Raw genomic sequence first — 17,350 nt, forward strand, 5'->3', positions numbered from 1 at the left:
GTTTCTGTATCCAATCAGCCAATCTGTGCCTCTTTAGAGGACAATTTAAGCCATTCACGTTGATAGAAATTATTGATAAGCCTGGTAAAATTTTGAGCATCAAGTTGCTTGAAAGTACACAGACATTTTTAATCCTTTTGCCATTATGGAAGTTGGAATTTGATCAAAAGTTTCTAGGTGGGTTTACTTTTGTGGTGGAGGATTGCACTGGTCATTATGGAGAATTTCTGGAGAGCTGGTTTAGTTATAGCAAATTTCTTTAACATGTGAATGTCATTAAAGTATTTAATTTCTCCATCATAAATAAAACTCAGTTTAGCTGGATACAGGATCCTGGGTTGAAAGTTATTTTGTTTTAGGAGATTAAAAGTCAATGACCACCCTCTTCTAGCCTGAAAGATTTCAGCAGAGAGATCTGCAGTCATTCTAATATTCTTCCCCTTGTAGCTTGTGGTTTTCTTATGTCTAGCTGCTTTCAGGATTTTCTCTTTCATATTAACTTTAGTGAAGTTAATTATGATGTGTCCGTGGGATGTCTTATTCGGGTTGAGTCGTGTTGGGGTTCTTAAGCTGTGTGCTATCTGAATTTCGGAATCTCTTGGTATATCTGGAAACTTTTGTTTCATAATTTCATGAAGAAGAGCCTCTGTGTTTTGTAAAGCAACTTCATCACCTTCAGGGATTCCTAAAAGGTGGATATTAGTTTTCTTCAAATTATCCCAGAGCTCTCTGAGAGAATGACCCATTTTTGCTTTCCATTTCTGTTCTTCTTTGGATGCTTGGGCATGTTCAGAAACTTTGTCTTCTATGTCTGAGATCCTTTCTTCTGCCTACTGCATTCTGTTACCAAGGGATTCTACCATATTTTTCAGATCTTTGAGGGCTGCAATCTCTTGCCTCAATGTTTCAAAACCTTTGGTGATTTTGTCTTTGAATTCATTGAATTCTTGAGTGAAATTTTGGAATGCTCCTTGAATTTCTGATTCTATCTTTGCCTCTATTCTATTAATCTTATTTGTGATCCAAATTCTGAATTTGATTTCTAACATCTCAGCCATCTGTTTATGAATGGAATCTTCAGTTGCATCTGCCACATCCTTTCTTGGGGAGTTGATCTACTCTGGTTATTCATATTACCAGAGTTTTCCTACTGATTCTGCCCCATGTTTATTTTACCGTGTTTGGCTTTTTCCCTTGGGCTTTGCCAATGAGCTGTACAATGCTACAGCCTGAGAGACTGGAGACCTGCTTGATGTGGTGGGGCTAAGTGGCCCTGTCTTATTTTCAGCTGGTCTCTGTCCTACCCTAGTGAATCAGTTACTCTTGGTTGAAGTCTCAACTGTGGAGAAATACCAGCAATTAAGTCGCCCCACCCTCACAAACAACAACTGGGCAAGGAGAATCAAACCTTCCCTCAACCATACACCCAGGGTGCCACTTTGGATAGGCCTTGGGTGATTGTCCCAATTCAAGCATTCCAAATCAGTTGTCCCAGTCAGCACCAGTCTCAGGTGGGAGAATTCAAAAAGTCTCCAGCAACTAGATAGGAGGGGACTGCTGGCAGCTCAGATATGACTTGCTTCAGTGCTCTGTGAGGGCAGAAGGACCCAGCCAGTAAATGAATTAGTCTGGGAAAGTTGATGCCTCCTTCCCCACCTTGCACCCAGTCACTGGTAATCTCACAGGGCTATGACCCAATTCACTCCAGTGAGCAACTGCTCTCAGGGTTTATGACTGCCTGAGTCACCAGGAGATCTGAGTCTGGCAGGGAGAGATGAGGCCTGACAACCTTGGGTGTTTAATATAGGCTGGGGAAGTTCACTCAGTTCTAGCCTCGCACCTGGTTGATGTTCCTGGTAGAACAGGACAGAGCAACTTCACAGAATTTGTTTCTGTCCCAGCTAAATTCCTCTATAGGTCAGACACTGCTAAAACTGAGAAACAGCACAACTCAGCCCTGGGCAGCAAGCAATTAGAATTATACTGAGGTGTCAATTCCAGCCTCTGCCCACCCACTGCCTTTGTTTCAGCTATAATCTCCTGAAGGCTGGGGGCAATTAGGCTCAATAAAGTATTCTTATGGCTAACCCCTCCCTAGAAGTCAGTGGGTTCTGCTCTCACTCCACCAGGGTTGGTACCACCCTTAGGGCTTCTCTTTACTCACAGAAGTTCCCAAATCCACTCCGCCAGTGGCTGCCACCAGAGAAAATGCCTGGCTTCCTCTGGTTGCCCAGGGAGACAGGTCATGTCTGTCCAGAATGGCCTCAGGAGTGTGTACTGCTGCGGCTGCCCCTCTGCAACTCAGGATACCACAGCTCCTGTATGGTTCCCTCTCAGCTGACTGTTTTCTTCTCACTCCCCTGCCACAGAATCAGCATAGACCAGCACCAGCCCTTTCCCCCTCCACTCCTCTCAAGAAAATGCCCAGTAATATGGACTCCATGGGTGACAGACCTCCTGACCTTGGGGTGAGAGTGGAGGGGAGTCCTCAGAATTCAAAGTTGCAGGTAGAGACTATATAGAGTTTTACAGTTTTGTGCCTGGCAGGAGAATGCTGTGGCCCCCTCATAGGGTAAGAGGTCTAGTTTTTAGAGAGTCTCTCCCGTGGGATAGAGTGGGAGGACATTTGAACTCTGGTTGCTTGTTTGTGTGGAGTAAACTGCAAGCCCTTCTTGTGGGGGAGGGGACTTCCGTCCACTTGGTGGTGGATTTTGTACCTTTTGATTGTATTTTTTGGGTCGCAGCTTGCCTCAGCAAAGTTGTGCATTCTTCAATCTTCTCTATTGGCTCAGCTCCAAACCATCAGCTTACTTGCTAAACTTCTGTCCTTTAAGTCTCCTTCTGGATGGGAGCCTCTGTGGAAAGCTGGTTGCAGTCCTCCATCTTGCCCCCAAAATACATATCCTTGACTAAAATCCCACCAAGGCTTTCCGTTGTACCTAGAATAAGGTGCAAACATTTCCCAAAGTCTGCAAGGTCCTTCATGGTCCTGGCTTTGCTGGCTGTTCTAACTGCGTCTCAGACAGCTCTTTGCTCAGCTTGCTCAGCTCCAGCCCCACTAGGCTTTGCTCAGCATCCAGCATAGACTAAGCTCTCTCCTATTATAAGAGTTTGACAATAATTGTTAGTTTCACTTAAAATGCTCTTCCTCCAGATCTCATTATTCAGATCTCAGACCAAATGTCACCTTCTCAAAGAGGGCTTTCTCTGAGCTCTCCTTAGGATGTGTCCCCACCCCACCTGGCAATCGTTCTCCATCTCATTACCCTTCTCATTTTTTCTTTGTTAACCAAAATTATTGTACTATTTATTCATCATTCTCCCTCACTTGAGCAGGAACTGTGTCTGTCTTATTTGTTGTTGTATCCCTGGGACTCTAATAAAGTCACCAAGGTTTTCTGTGTTTTCACTGAATGAATGTATGAATGGAGAATCGATTTTGTTTTGTTTTGTTTTCTACACTGAAAAATTTTCTTTTTATAGTAAAGAAAAAATATTTATAAAGGATATGTTGCTCAAAGGACAATCTTTTGTTAGGAAGTATTTTCACTTGTTATATAACTTAATCCCTCTTAGTTGTCACATGTGGTAATTATCCAGGCCTATTTTGGCTGTTCTGTTCTCTTGTAAGATCTAGGTAGGAGCCTCCACACTATAGGAGGGCTGTGAATTACATGACTATAACAGCATAAGAATCTGGAACATTGCAGTGGTGGACAGAACCTGTGGTATTGTGATAACGTGCTGTAAAATTCCCAGAGATCCCAGGAATTCAAACACTACTTTAGGGCCACACCTTCCTCCCCTTCTAGCACATGGGTTCAGTTGCCATCAGCACCTCTGGTCTGTAACCCTACCCAGGCCAGTGACAATTCTACTCTCTTCGCATCTTGCTTTTGCCCTCATGTCCCGTCCCATTATGACCAATGTGTCAACCACTCTTACTGGTTGAATTACTCTAACTGGTTAATCCTAAACTTTCTTATTTCTCTGTCCTCCAGGACCTCCTCTCTGAGAAAGTCTCAACTATAGAGAAATTGTTACTGCCTGTTTTCTCTACATTTGTGCTTTGGCTCTAAGCTATCTTGGAAGTAACAAAATTATATCTTCTTTTGTCTGAGGATGCCTTTTATGTTTCAATGTTTGGATGTTCTTTGAATAGGCAAGGCAGAGTGATGTCAGGCTGTGGTGCCTGAATATTTCTATCTCCTTGATCTGACAACACATGCACACAGCACACAGCACACAGCATTGGGAAAAGTACTGCATATGTATTCGTCAAGCCTTTTTCTCTACTGTGAGGAAGTGTCATCCAGCCAACTGATGCAATGTCTAGCTCACTTGGCACAGAGCCAACAACAAAAAGGTAATTCCCATCCCCTCTATTCTCCAGACCAGGGAAGCTGTCTCATTCTTTGGGGGATAGGGAAACATTGTATACATAAGAAATGAAAGCATTGAGGTGGAGCTTTGATTAGTTAGGTTTTATTCAGAAGGTGGAGTAAAGAGGTAGACCTATTTCTTAAAGATTCATTTTAAGAATATTTCACTGATAATCTTTTCCAAAGTAATCAATGAAAAACTTCTGCTGATTTCTTGTTGTTGATGGGTTTAACTTCTTTAGCAAACAAGCATTTGAGTGATGACAGCTAAATAGAAACTTTTATGTCATGGAACTTAGCAGCCTGGCCTACTTTGTGCTAACCTAATTTTCTTGAGTTTTGTAGCAAATGAAACTCTATGACTGTTTCCTTTTTTAGACTCTGAAACCAGTAGCTGTTTTATTAAATTTTATGGTTATGTGGATTTTGCTATCAGCTTCAGCAATTTTTCATGCTTTCTGTTTCCTTACGTGGAAGTGGGCAAACATTCGAAAGTAGCAATGGAGAAATTCCTCTTACCTATTACTGCTAGAGAAAAAAAATCATCCTTTGGGGCAGATTGAATTCACTATGAATTTATGAACACCCACTTCAAATGGGTCCACAGCATTCCCTGCTGGTCCTCTGTTTCCCGACTCACCTCTTTCTCTCATTCTTGACAATAATTTTTTTAAACTTTCTCCCCTATTTTCACACTATCCATTTCTCTATTCTTGAAACTCCAACTTTTCTGATTCTCCTTTAATTCTCAGAAAAAGACCATCTTTCTTTGCACAGAGACAGAAGCCATCTGAGGGGTGCTCTTTCCATTTCATACAATTATACAAAACCAATCTAGAACCAACTCTTCCCCCTACCTCTGTATTACCATAGAAAAGGTCTCCCTCTTCTATTTAAAGCTTATCACTCTGTAGACATAGTGATTTACTCCTAAGAATACAACCAAAGTGTACAGAAATGTCGCTTCAGATGTTAGGCTAAAATTGTGACTTCTGTCTTGGGCATCCTTTAGTCCTCTCCCCTACCCTGCAAGAAGCCAGCTATTAGGTTTTGAGGTGCCTTATGGAGAGGCTTGGCGTTATCTTTGCATAGTCAAAAGGTACATTGAAGGTTTCCAATCACCTGCCCCCACACCCCAGAGAAAGATTTACCTGCCTTCAAAGGCACTCGGTGAAAAACAAAAATTCTGCAAGTTTTCAAAAAAGTAGAATTCTGCTGCAGAATCCAGAAATCTCACTTCTGGGTATATCCAAAAGAACTGAAATCAATATGCTAAAGAGATGTTTGTAGTCCCATATTTGTTGCAGTATTCACGATAGCCAACACGGGGAATCTACTTAAATGTCCATCAGTGATGAGTGGCTAAAGAAAATGTGTATACAGAAATAATGGAATGCTGTTCAGCCATAAAAAGAAGTAAATCCTGTCATTTTCAACAACGTGGATGAATCTAGATGAAATGATGCTAAGTACAATGAACCAGGCACAAAAGCACAAGAACCAAATCACATCACTTGTATGTGAAATCTAAAAAAGTCTAGCTCTTAGAAGTAGAGAGTGGAGTGGTGATTACCAGAAGCTAGTGCCTGTATGGGGGAAGGGAGAGACAGGGAGTGGAGTGTTGTTGGTCAAAGGGTACAAAATTTCAGTTAGACATAAGGAATATATTTTTGAAGTCTGTTGAACTGCAGAGTGACTATAATCAACAATAATGTATACTTCAAAATAGGTACAAGAATAAATTTCAAATGTCTCACAATAAAAAATGACAAGTAAGGAATATGATAGATATGTTAATGAACTATATTTAATGATTCTATGTTGTGTACACATATGCAAACATCACATTGCACCCCTTAAATGTATACAATTATGATTTTCAATTAAAAATAATAATAGCTGGACGTTGTTGCGGGCGCCTGTAGTCCCAGCTACTTGGAAGGCTGAGGCAGAATCGCCTAAGCCCAGGACTTGGAGGTTACTGTGAGCTGTGACTCCACTGCACTCTACTGAGGGCAAAAGAGTTAGACTCTAAAAAAAAATAATAATAATAATAATAATCCAAATAAAGTCTTTGCGAAGAATTCTGCAGATACAGCACTTTTTCCATAGAAACTAGTTTTGTTAGTTCATTCAGTTAATATAAATTCTGCTGTCAGAAATTCCTATGTGTGATGACGATTTATTTTTATTTTTTATTAATTTTTAATTAAAAATCATAACTGTATACATTTATGGGGTACAATGTGATGATTTGATATACAATGTAGAATGCTTAAATCAACCTGATTAACATAGCCATCACTTCACTTACTTACTTTTTGTGTTAATACATTTAAAATTTACTCTTATTTTGCAATATACCCTTGCATTGTGTACATTAGGAGAGATCCCACCAAATGTCCTCCCTCTTCCCTCCTCATTCCCTCTCTCCCATCCTCCTTGTTAGACTGTATTTGTGTTTTATCATTTGTATCAGTATGTAAGTGTTTATATATTGGTTTCATAATAGTATTGAGTACATTGGATACGTTTTTTTCCATTCACAAGATACTTTTTTTTTTGTTTGTTTTGAGACACAGCCTCAAGCTATCACCCTGGGTAGAATGCTGTGGCATCACAGCTCACAGAAAACCTCTAACTCCTGGGCTTAAGTGATTCTCTTGCCTCAGCCTCCCGAGTAGCTGGGACTACAGATACCTGCCACAATGTCCAGCTATTTTTTGGTTGTAGTTGTCATTGTTTGGCAGGCCTGGGCTGAATTGAACCCACCAGCTCTGGTGTATGTGGCTGGCACCTTAGCTGCTTGAGCTGCAGGTGCCACCATTCTCAAGATACTTTAAAGAAGAATATGTTCCAACTCCATCCAGGTAAACATAAAAGATGTAAAGTCTCCATCTTTTTATGGCTGGATAGTATTCCATAGTATACATATACCACAATTTATTAGCCCATTCATGGACTGATGGGCATTTGGGTTGCTTCCACAATTTGGCAATTATGAATTGGGCTGCAGTAATCTGGTGAAAATGTCTTTTGCAGTAAAATGATTTTTGTTCTTCCACTAAGTGGATACCTAGTAATGGGATTGAGGGATCAAATGGAAGGTCAACTTTTAGTTCTTTGAGAATTCTCCATACTTCTTTCCATAAAGTTGTATTAGTTTGGAATCCCACCAGCAGTGCAAAAGTATTCTCTTCTCTCCATATCCATGCCAGCATCTGCAGTTTTGGAAGTTTGTGATGTGGGCTAATCTTACTGGAATCAGGTGATAGCTCAGAGTGATTTTCTTTTGCATTTCTCTGATGATTGGGGATGATGAGCATTTTTTCATGTGTTTGTTAGCTATTAGTCTATCATCTTCAGAGTTTTTGCTCAAGTCTCTTGCCCACAAAGAAATGGGATTGTTTGCTCTTTTCTTACTGATTAATTTGTGTCATCTGTAGATTTTAGTTATCAGGCCTTTGTCAGAATCATAACATGCAAAAATTTTCTCCTATTCTGAAGGCTACATGTTTGCTTTGGTTGTAGTACCCTTAGCTGTGCAGAAGCTTTTTAGTTTGGTCAAATCCCATATATTTATTTTCAGTGTTACTGCAGTTACCAGGGGAATCATCCTTATAAAATATTTTCCCAGGCCAATATTTTCAAGCATTTTCCATGCCTTCTTATCTAGTATTTTTATAGTTTCATGTTTTAAATTTAAAATTTTATCCAGCAAGGATCAATTTTTGTCAATGGTGAGAGGTATGGGTTCAGGTTCAGTCTTCTACAAGTGGCTAACCAGTTCTCCCAGGACCATTTATTAAATAGAGATTCTTTTCCCCAGTGCGTGTTTTTGTTAGGCTTATCAAAGATAAATGATGATATGTGCCTGGGTTCATCTCTAGATTCTCTATTCTATTCCATAGGTATATATCTCTATTTTTGTGCCAGCACCATGCTATTTTTATCACTATAGATTTGTTGTATAGCCTGAAGTCTGGAAAAATGATCCCTCTAGATTTTTTATTTCTACAAATTGTATTGGCTATTTCTTTTTTTTTTTTTTCTGATTCCATACAGAATGAAGTACTATTTTTTCAAGTTCTTTAAAGTATGACATTGGTGCTTTGATGGGGATTGCATTAAATCTTAGATTGCTTTAGGTACTATGGACATTTTACCAATGTTGATTCTTCCCATTCACAATCATGGTATGTTCTTTCATTTGTTAACATCTTCTGCTATTTCTTTTATCAGAGTTTCATAGTTCTCTTTGTAGAGATCTTTCATGTCCTTTGTCAGATATATTCACAGATATTTCATCTTCTTTGGCACTACTATGAAAGGAATGGACTGTTGTTGGCATATATGAAGGCTACTGATTTGTAAGCATGGATTTTGTATTCCAAGTCACTGCTATATTCATTGATCACTTCTAAGAGCTTTGTAGTTGAGTCCCTGGGGCTTTCTAGGTATAAGATCATGTCATCTGTGAAGAGCAAGAGTTTGACCCTCTCTGTCCCCATTTGAATACCCTTGATCTCCTTCTCTTCCCTGATTGTGATGGCTGGAACTTCCAACAATATGTTGAATAGCAGTGGTGACAATGGTCATCCTTGTCTAGTTCCAGATCTGATTGGAAAGTCTTTCAATTTTACCATTCAATATGATATTAGCTGTGGGTTTGCAGTAGATGGCCTCTATCAGTTTAAGAAATATCCCACCAAAACCTATTTTCCTAAGTGTTCTAATCATGAAAGGATACTGGATATTATCAAAAGTCTTTTCTGCATCAACTGAGAGAATCATATGGCTTTTGTTGTTGATTTTATTTATGTGGCAAATTGTATTTATAGATTTAGGTATGTTGAATCAACCTTGTAACCCTGGGATAAAACCAACTTGATCATGGTATATAACTTTTTAAATGTGTCTGGGCAGCGCTTGTGGCTCAGTGGGTAGGGTGCCAGCCCCATATACTGAGAGTGGCGGGTTTAAACCCAACCCCAGCCAAACTGCAACAAAAAATAGTTGGGCATTGTGGCAGGTGCCTGTAGTCCCAGCTACTCAGGAGACTGAGGCAAGAGAATCACAAAGCCCAGGAGTTGGAGGTTGCTGTGAGCTGTGATGCCACAGCACTCTACCAAGGGTGATAAAGTGAGACTCTGTCTCTGTTAAAAAAACAATAAACTCCCAAACTTTTAAAATGTGTCATTGTATTCTGTTTGCTAGGATTGTATTGAATATTTTTGCATCAGTATTCATTAATGATATTGGTCTATAGTTTTCTTTCTTTGTTGGGTTCTTTCCTGGTTTGGGTATAAGGATTTCTTCCTTTTCTGTTTTGGAATAGATTATGTAGTGTAGGTACTAGTTCCTCTTTGCAGGTTTGGTAGAATTCTGATGTGAAACCATCTGGTCCCAGGCTTTTTGGGGGGGGGGAAGGGGATTTTGTATGGTTGATGCTATGTCGGTGCTTAATATAGGTTTATTCAAAATTTCTAATTCTTACTGGTTGAATTTAGGAAGGTGGCATGCTTCCAGGTACTCGTCCTTTTCTTTCACATTTTCATATTTCTCAGCATAGAGTTTTTTGTAGTAATCATTGAAGATCTTTTTTATTTCTGTCATATCTGTTATTATTTTCCCTTTATTATTTCTGACTGAAGTTATTAGAGATCTTACTTTTCTGATTCTGGTTAGCCTAGCCAAAGGTTTATTAATGTTATTACTCTTTTGAAAAACCAACTTTTTGTTTTGTTGATCTTCCAAATAATTCTTTTGTTTTCAACTTCATTTAATTCTTCTCTAATTTTGGTTATTTCTTTTCTTCTGCTATATTTGGAATTAGATTGTTCTTCCTTTTCCAGTTGCTTGAGATGGCTCATTAGGTTGATGACTTGTTCTCTTTCTGTTTTCTAGATGAAAGCTTCTAATGTTATAAATATCCCTTTTAGGACAACCTTTGCAGTATCCTCCTTGTTTTGATACTTTCTGTCTTCATTACCATTTTATTCTAGGAATCTGATGATTACCTTCTTAATCTCATCTTTGACCCAACTATCATTCAGCATAATGTTATTTAGTTTCCATGATTTTATTTGAGTATGAAGATTTCTGTTGCTTATAAGTTCAACTTTTATTCTGTGATGATTCAAAAAGATACAAGGAATAATTTCTATTATTTTAAATTTGTTGAAGTTAAACTTGTGTCTTAAGATATGATCAATTTTTGAGGATTATCTGTGGGCTGATGAGAAGAATGTGTATGCAGTTTTGTTAGGATGAAATGTTCTGTATAATGTCTGTAAATGTCTGTTAAGTCCATTTGCTCTAGGGTCAAGCTTAAATCTATTATTTCTTTGTTTAGTTTCTTTAGTTTCTTCTTTGAGGATCTATCCATACCTGCCAAGGAATGCTAAAATCTTTAACTATTATAGTGCAGGAAGATATATTGTTCAGATCAGTTAGGGTTTATTTTATAAATCGTAGCACATTCAGGTAGGGTGTGTAATGTTAGTTACTAAAGTGATAACATTAGTAACTTAAGTGTAAAGTTAGTTAGTTGTTGAGTGTTTTTCTTGACAAATATTTAGTGTCCATCTTTGTCTATTCTTATTTTTGCTGGTTTAAATCCAATTGTATCTGCAAATAATATCACAACCCCTGCTTTTTTCTGATTTCCGTTTGTCTTGATTACTGCTTTCCATCCCTTCACCCTGAGTCTTGTTATATCCTTTGATGTAAGGTGAGTCTCTTGGAGACAACAGATACCTGGCCTCAGTTTTTGTATCTAGTCATCCAACCTGTGCCTGTTTAAAGGAGAATTTAAGCCATTTGATTAATTGAGAGAATTGATAAGTATGGTAGCATTTTGGTCATCTTGTTTTTCAAAGATGAAGTGCATATGTTTAACCGTTTCACCACTGTGGAGGCTAGATTTTGTTCTTTAAATTCTGGATGAGTTTACTTCAGTGGTGGACCATCATGCTGATCATTATGAACAATGGATGTGAGTATTTCCTGAAGAACTGGTCTACTTATGACAAATTTCTTTAACATATGAGTGTCATTAATGTATTTGATTTCTCCATCACAAATTAAACTCAGTTTAGATAGATACAGGATCCTGGCCTGAAAGTTGTTTTGTTTTAGAAGGTTAAATGTTGGTGACAATCTTCTTCTAGCTTTAAAAGTTTCAGCTAAAGGATCTGCAGTTATCCTGATATTTTTCCCTTTATAGGTAATACTTTTATTACACCTGGCTGCTTGCAAGATTTTCTTCTTCATGTTAACTTTGGCAAAGTTAATTATAATGTGTCTAGAAGATGCTTTATTTGGATTAAGCCATGCTGGGGTTCTGAAACTATCTACTATCTGAATTTCTGTATCTCTGGCAATGCTTGGGAAACTCTCCATCATAATGTCTTGGAGTAGACCATCTCTGCCTTTAGGACCATCCTCTTTTCCTTCAGGAAACCCTATAATTCTGATGTTTGATCTTTTGGATGATCCCATAACTCTCTCAGGGAATATTCTGTTCTTGTTCTCCTTTTTGTCTGCCTCTTTGAATGCTTGGAATCATTCAAAAGACTTGTCTTCAGTTTCTGAGATCCTTTCTTCTCCCTGCTCAACTCTATTACTAAGGGTATCTACTATATTTCAAAGCTCCTCAAATGCCATTTCAATTCCTTAAACTCTGCTATATCTTTTCTCATTATATCCACATCCTTGGTGACTTTGTTTTTGAATTCACTAATTTCTTGAGAAATTTTTTGAACTAGTTTTTGGATTTCTATTTCCAACTTTTCCTTCATTCTATTCATCTTATTTCCATTTGTATTCTGAATTCCATTTGTGACATTTCAGCAATTTCTCTATGGATGGTATTTTCTGTTGTATCTCCTTTGTAATACCTTGGGGGAGTTTAACTGCTCTGATTTTTCATATTGCCAGAGTTCTTCTGATAGTTCTTTCCCATGAGTATTTTCTGCTATTTGACATTAAAACTGGCAGAATGAGACTGGATCAGAGGACCCAGGAACTAGAGCTAACCACCCCTTCTCCAGTGAGCTGGGGCTTGTGATTGTGGCTTTTCTCCTTCAACCTTGCAAAAGTTCCTTTCAGAGCTTCATCCAGAGACACTGAGGGCTGATTTAGTGAGATAATGTAAGCTGGCTCTCTCTTGATGTCAACCTGCCTCTACCCAATCCTAAAGAGTCCTGGTATTATGCTAGAATCTCACCTGGAGAAAGATATGAACACCTGTGGTCCTCACCCCTGCTGGATAGCTGGAGGAGGAGATTCTGCCCCTTTCTGCTGCAACATCACCACTACTCAACTTCAGAGGGTTGCTGGGTGGAGAGCTGAAGCTGAAAGTTCCAATCAGATTGTCCTACTCATTACAAACACTGCTCACCTAAAAGTGTTCAAAGGGTCACCAAGCTGCCAGAAAACAGAAATCCGCAAGCAGATCCATCTATGCAATCCCAAAGGGCTGGAGAAGGGTCCCCTCCAGCTGGAAAAGGAATCAAGAAATTTCCCTGCTAAAGTTAGAATTGTGGCATCCCTGCCTCTGTGCCCAACTGTTTCAGGCCAGCCACTGACTCTGCTGGCCACTGTTTCTGCAGGCACCACTATCTCCCTGCACCCCCTGTTCCACATGTGTCTCTGTTTCTGTGCTGCTGTTTGGTGGCCCACACAATTCTGGGAACTTTTAGCAAATTCACCAAACACTCCAGGCTCTGCAGGCGGCAGAACTTCAGGCAGCTAGGATGGGAGGAAGGGTGACCTGTGTGTCCATAGTTGTGGAGAAAACATTTGTTTGCTTTTGTACCAGGCAAGATGGTGCCTGGGTTCAGAGGTAGGATCTCCCTGGAGGACAACTGTGGTTTAGAGGCTTTCTCCTGTGGTGTAATCTGAGAGGCCCTTTGTTTCCTGCTCACTTGCAGAAAGCCCTCCACAGACCTCCTGCTTGGGGGAGGAGTCTCCCATCCTTTTGGCAATTAGCTCTGTACCTGGTCTCTGTTATCTTTCTTCCTCTTTCTTGGATTCACAGCTTGTGAATTCACAGCTTATTCACAGCTTATTCACATCTCAGAAGAGATGATGTACACCTCTCTTTCTTCATTTCATGCTCAACTCCTCACCTTCAGCTTCACTGAGTCCACTTCAGACCAATATCTCTCCCTCTGGACAGGAGCCTCTGGCAAAAGCTGCTTCTAGTCAGCCATCTTCATCTGAAGACTTTTCTCTTTTAATTAACAATCATTTGTATATGCTTTCTATATGAGTACAAAGAATGACTCAAGGCTCGGCGCCTGTGGCTCAAGCGGCTAAGGCGCCAGCACATACACCTAAGGTGGCCGGTTCGAATCCCCAGCCCGGGCCCGCCAAACAACAATGATGGCTGCAACCAAAAAATGGCCAGGCGTTGTGGTGGGCACCTGTAGTCCCAGCTACTTGGGAGGCTGAGGCAGGAGACTTGCTTGAGCCCAGGAGTTGGAGGTTGCTGTAAGCTGTGAGGCCATGGCACTCTACCCAGGGGGATAGCTTGAGGCTCCATCTCAAAAAAAAAAAAAAAAAAGAATGACTCAAGTGTATCGAGTACCCTTTTGACTCCTAATTTCTTTTATCCAGTAATCTTTCAAATGTTTCTTTTTTCGTACAAAGAATTAGGTTACACTGATTATATTTGTTAGGTAAAGTCCCTCTTATAATTGTGTCCCACCTCCAAGAGGTGTGCCATACACCATGGCCCCCATCCTCCTCCCCTCTCCCTGCCCCCTCATTCCCCTCCCCCTCCTTGTATTAGTTCATCTACTGCCGTCATATTAGAATTGAGCACATTGGATTCTATTTTTTTTAACTGAGTCTCATTATGTCACCTTTAGTAGAGCACCGTGGTGTCACAGCTCACAGTAACCTCAAACTCTTGGGCTTAAACAATTCTCTTGCCTCAGCCTCCCAAGTAACTGGTACTACAGTTGCCTGCCACAACACCTGTCTATTTTTTTGTTTTAGTTGTCATTGTTATTTGGAAGGCCTGGGCAGGGTTCGAACTCGCCAGCCCAAGTGTATGTGAGCTATAGGCACTGAGCCAAGTACATTGGATTCTTTTTTTTCCATTCTTGTAATGCTTTACTAAGAAGAACATGTTCCACATCCATCAGGGTTAACAAAAAAGATGTAAAGTTATCATCTTTTATAATGGCTGAATAGTATTCCATGGTATACATGTACCATAGCTTGTTAATCCATTCCTGGGTTGGTGGGCATTTAGGTTGTTTCCACATTTTTGTGATTGTAAATTGAACTACAATAAACAGTCTAGTGCAAATGTCCTTAAGATAAAAAGATTTTTTTTCTTCTGTGTAGATGCCTAGTAATGGGATGGCAGGCTCAAATGGGAGATCTAATTTGAATTCTTTGAGAATTCTCCATACTTCCTTCCAAAAAGGTTGTATTAGTTTTTCAGTCCCACCAGAAGAGTATTAGTGTTCCCCCTCTCTCCACATCCATGCCAGCATCTACAGCTTTGAGACTTTGTGATGTGGGCCATTCTCACTGGGGTTAGGTGATATTTCAGGGTAGTTTTGATTTGCATTTCTCTGATGATTAGAGATGATGAGTATTTTTTCATATGTTTGTTAGCCATTCATCTGTCTTCTTTAGAGAAGTTTCTATTCATGTCTCCTGTCCACTGATATATGGAATTGTTGGGTCTTTTTTGTTGATTAATTTGAGTTCTCTGTAGATCTTAGTTATCAAGCTTTTGTTTGATTCATAATATGCAGATATCTTTTCCCATTCTGAAGGTTGTCTATTTGCTTTGTCTATTTAGCTGTATAGAGCTTTTCAGTTTAATTAAGTCCTATTTGTTTATTTGTGTTGTTGTTGCAATTGCCATGGAAGTCTTCTTCATAAAATCTTTCCCCGGGCTGATATCATCAAGTGTTTTCCCACACTTTCATTGAGGATTTTGATTGATTCATGCCTTAAATTTAAATCTTTTATCCATCTTGAATCAATTTATTTTTTTGAGACAGAGTCTCACTTTGTCACCCTTGGTAGAGTGCCATAGCATCATAGCTCACAGCAACCTCAAATGCTTGGGCTCAAGTGATTCTCTTGCCTCAGCCTCCCAAATGGCTGGGATTACAGGCACCCACCACAATGCTCAGCTATTTTTTTTAGAGACTGAGTCTTGTTTTTGCTCAGGTTGGTCTCAAACCTGTGAGCTCAGGCAATCCACCTACTTTGGCCTCCCAGAATGCTAGGATTACAGGTGTGATCCACTGTGCCTGGCCCCCAGTTTCACTATTTTACATGAGATTATCCAGATCTCCCAACACCATTTATTGAATAGGGATTCTTTCCCCCAGTGTATGTTCTTGTTTGGTTTATCAAAGATTAGGAGGCTGAAAGATGTTAGTTCATTTCATAGTTTTCTATTCAGTTCCAAAGGTCAATGTCTTTATTTTTGTGCCAATACCATGCTATTTTGATCACTATACCCTTGTAATATAACCTAAAATCTGATAGGGAGATACCCCCAGCTTTGTTTTTATTGCTAAGAATTGCCTTGGCTATATGGGTTTTTTCTGGTTCCATTTTCAAGTCTTGAAAATATGATAATGGTATTTTAATGGGGATTGCATTGAATCTGTAGATTGCTTTGGGAAGTATAGACATTTTGGCAATGCTGATTCTCCCTAGCCATGAGCGTAGTATGTTCTTCCATTTGTTAATACCTTCTGTGATTTCTTTTCTTAGGGTTTTGTAAATTTCTTTGTAGAGGTCCTTCACCTCTTTTGTTAGATATATTCCTAGTTTGGTTTTTTTTTTTTTTTTTTTTTTTGAAGCTACTGTGAAGGAAATTGTGTCCTTGAGTAGCTTTTCATCTTGGTTGTTATTATTGTATACAAAAGCTACAGATTTGTGGACATTGATTTTATAACCTGAGATGTTACTGTATTTTCTTTTCTTTTCTTTTCTTTTTTTTTTTGAGATAGAGTCTTACTGTGTCACCCTTGGTAGAGTGCTGTGGCATCAGAGCTCACAACAACATCAAACTCTTGGGCTTAAGCAATTCTCTTGCCTCAGCCTCCCAAGTAGCTGGGACAACAGGCACCCACCACAATGCTCAGCTATTTTTTTGTTGCAGTTGTCATTGTTTGTTTAGTTGGCCCAAGACAGGTTCGAACCCGCCACCCTCAGTGTATGTGGCTGGCACTGTAACCACTGTGCTATGGATGCCAAGCTGAGCCTACTGTATTTTTTTTTATCACTTCCAGTAGTCTTGTGGTCGAGTCTTTGGGATTCTCTGAGTATAAGATAATATCATTGGCAAAGAGCAAGAGTTTGACCTCCTCTGCCCCCATTTGGATGCCCTTTATTTCCTTCTCTTGCCTAATTGTATTGGCTGGAACTTCCAGCACTATGTTGAATAGTAATGGCAACAGAGGACAACCTTGTCTGGTTCCAGTTCTAAGTGGAAAAGCATTCAGTTTTATTCCATTCAGTATAATATTAGCTATGGGTTTGTCATAGATGGCTTCAGTCAGTTTTAGAAATGTGCCACCTATGCCTGTATTCTTAAGTGTTCTAATTAGAAAAGAACACTGAATTTTATCGAATGCTTTTTCTGCATCTATTGAGAGGATCACATGGTCTTTGTTTTTGCTTTTGTTGGTATGGTAAAATATGTTTATTGACTTGTATAGTTAAACCAGCTGTGCATCCCTGGGATAAAATCTACTTGATCATGATGAATGATTTTTTAAATGTGTAACTATAATCTATTGGCCAGGATTTTATTGAGAATTTTTGTACCTATATTCATTAGTGAAATTGGTCTGTAGTTCTCCTTTTTAGTTGGGTCTTTTCCTGATTTTCATATCACAGTGGATGTTTGCTTCATAGAGTGTAATGGGTAAGGTTCTTCCTTCTCAGTTTTTTGGATCAATTTCTGCAGTATGGGT

The sequence above is a fragment of the Otolemur garnettii genome, unplaced genomic scaffold (genome assembly GCF_000181295.1).
Source record: "Otolemur garnettii isolate 467f Iridium unplaced genomic scaffold, OtoGar3 scaffold00005, whole genome shotgun sequence".
Lineage (NCBI taxonomy): Eukaryota > Metazoa > Chordata > Mammalia > Primates > Galagidae > Otolemur > Otolemur garnettii.